This window comes from Nyctereutes procyonoides, unplaced genomic scaffold, assembly GCF_905146905.1.
Source record: "Nyctereutes procyonoides isolate TBG_1078 unplaced genomic scaffold, NYPRO_anot_genome, whole genome shotgun sequence".
Lineage (NCBI taxonomy): Eukaryota > Metazoa > Chordata > Mammalia > Carnivora > Canidae > Nyctereutes > Nyctereutes procyonoides.
Genome location: NW_026575125.1, coordinates 95,237,135 through 95,240,189, shown reverse-complemented (window position 1 = coordinate 95,240,189; position 3,055 = coordinate 95,237,135). Strand labels below are relative to the sequence as shown.

General features: G+C 37.2%; 1 pseudogene; it reads left to right on the top strand.

Moving 5' to 3' along the window:
- Positions 1 to 575: 575 nt before the first annotated feature.
- LOC129518068 (28S ribosomal protein S25, mitochondrial-like) lies at positions 576 to 1,094 on the top strand (annotated as a pseudogene).
- The last annotated feature ends 1,961 nt before the right edge of the window (positions 1,095 to 3,055 follow it).

The following is a 3,055-nucleotide window of genomic DNA, read 5'->3' as shown; positions in this document are numbered from 1 at the left end:
GAAATAGTTGACCTAAATCGTATCTTTATTTGTCTTACTGAATTTACCAATGAAGAGAAATGCAATATGCATATGCAATACACCAAGTTTTGACTTCTTACTGAGATCCCTATCCCATTTTCTTAGGCTGTCAAATTACCACATTTTTTTATGAATAACTGGAAATAAAAGTGTTCTTGATATTTCTAGAAGATACATGAAAATATCATAAGTGTGACATTGATTTAGAAGTTTATCGTGCTGGTCCCTAAAAATGTCTGTTCTACAATTATCAAAGTAAATGATATAAGCCTGTCTATGGCTATAGTGTATCTACGCCACACTCAAGTGCTCAGCAAAGTACAGAAACATCTTCTCAGCATGTGTTTAATTCACTAGTAATTTCTGTAGTCAAAAGGAATAAAGTAGCAGGGAAACAGAGGAAAAAAGCAGCTGTTCTCTGCCTCAGGGGGGTATCCTCTCTGTGCCTGCACAGGAAAGGGAAAACAGATATGAGGTGAAGCAGTGTGAGTTCTGCTTTGTCTGCTGCTCTGAGTTTTTCCTTTCTGCTAGTCCTGTGGCTTAATCCCCCCACCATGCCCATGAAATGTTTCTTCCTGATCTGCCACATCTTCCAGTACCTGGGCCAGGGGGAGATTGTGTTCAAAATCAGTGAAGGTCATGACTGTGAACTACAACATCCATGGGTAGCTGAGCAAGGGCACTAGGAAATTTTGTAGTTTTTCAACATACCTCAGATCCAGTACAAAAAATGTTGGGTACAGATCCTGATGTTTAAGAACATGATGCTGTCCACATTTCTGTGGTTTTATCTGGATTCCAAAGAGTAGCTCCTCATAGATGTGGAGACCATGTATAATAAATGGATTTGGAGCTCATCCTACAAATCTTGGAGAAGAAGAAGGAAACTCTCAAAAAGAGGAATAGGAGAAAAAACAGCTTTCTCACCCAGCCCACTTTGGCCCCCAAAAGTACTGCCTGCTGAAGTTCCTCTGTATGGTGAAAGGGCAGGTCCCCTGCCAGAGCTGGTGGCATAACCCAAGGAGATGACAGGGAAGTACAAAGCAACACTAAAAGCCAGGACTGAGTACTAAGGCCTATGGCCATACCCAGGGAAGCCCCATATTCTATCCCTGGAGAGATACTGAAAATGTCTTTGCCATAAGAGGATCTCCTTCACACACCTGTGTGAAAGGACATGGGAGAGTCAGCAGAGTATCTGCACTTGGGCTACTAGAGGAGTATTCTTATTCATTAGAACAATAAAATGCTTTCTGATCAAAGAGGAAGAAGAAGAAAGAAGAAGAAGAAAGAAGAAGAAGAAGAAGAGGGAGGAGGGGGAGGAAGAGGAGGAGGAGGAGGAGGAGAAGGAGAAAGAGGAAAGGAAAGAAAAGAGAAAAAAGTATAACAATGACATCATATTGGTTTTAGTATTTATTAAAAATCCTATTTCTTTCTTATCCAATACTCTTTAAGATTTTATTTATTCATGAAATACACACACACACACACACAGAGAGAGAGAGAGAGAGAGAGAGAGAGAGGCAGAGACACAGGCAGAGGGAGGAGAAGCAGGCTCCATGCAGGAAGCCTGATGTGGGATTTGATCTCAGGACTCTGGGATCACTCCCTGAGTCAAAGGCAGACATTCAACCACTGAGCCACCCAGGCATCCCACCAATTTAAATACTTATGAGAAAAAAAATCAAATCCATTGAAATTCATTCTAGGGCTGTAAAGCATGTTGTTGTTTTTTTTTTTATAAAAGCTGTTATTTCATCTACTTGAGTGAATCAGAATTTTCTTTTTTTAACCAAAACATATACAGAGGTAAATTGGATGCTGAGCCATGAAAATAGCTTAATTGCTCTCACCAAATGTATTTATAATTAGTGTTATTATTTAGTAATAGATTTGTATTTATATAAATTTTTATATTTTATAATGTTTTAACTATACATAGTTATATATAACTTATTTATAATAAATTTACAACATTTACATTTTATTTATATTTCTGTCTTTTATATATATTTCCTTATTTGATCACATATCCTTCTACTCTTGCCCCTTATATAGTCAGGCCACATGGCCTTCATGCTATTCATAAAATACATTTGCATATCATAATTTCTGGATCTCTAAACTTACTGTTCCTCCTTCCTGGAATTCTCTTCTTCAGGAATTCTTGTTCCCTCAACCTTACTTCTCAATGTCAACTTTCTCAGTATGACCTCCTTTGTCTGCTCAATTTAAAACTATAATTAGCCTTTCCTATGTTGAGTGTAATCTCACTGATGACCAGTGATTTTTGTTTTTTCCTTTGTTTTTTCCTGTCTTGGTCACTGTCTCCTGCTGATATTTAAAACACTGCCTGACACATAGTACTCCATTCTCACAAAAGCATTGGAAATGAATAATAATAATGTTTGACAATGAAAGACTAAATATACAAGCAGTCAATGACTAGACCATATATAAAAATAGATTCTGACCTACAACCTCTGTAGACTCCACCCAGAAAAGTCAGGACTTGGTCAATGACTGCCAGATTTCCTAATTTTGCCTCCCCTTTCAATTTAGGACCAACCAAAGAAAGCCAAATGTCTTCCCCAAATCAATCACAAAGGATGCTCTTCTTCTAGTAAGCACATATCCAGCTTCCTAATGCCTACAGTCTCTAATCACAGTGTACCTGAAGCATTCCTCTTTCTTCACTATAAAGTTTTTCCACTCTCTCTCTGCCTTTGAGCTTCTGTCACACCTAAGGTAGGGTCATTAATTCCCTTGGAGACAATTTATTCACAAAGATAGTACCTTGTGAAAAGTATAGATTGTTCAAGTAGTCAAGGTGCTGACTAGCCTCATTCAAATGCTAAGTTACTTTTTCTTTTCAATTTCAATTGCAAATTATAACATATAGTTAAAGTATTTGCTTTAGTAGAATTAAAAATCATGACATCATATGTATATATGGTGTTGCTAGAAGTTAATTATAGCTATAAAGATTGATATTGGCAAAAGCAGATCTTATCTTACCCACAATAGTCTAAAA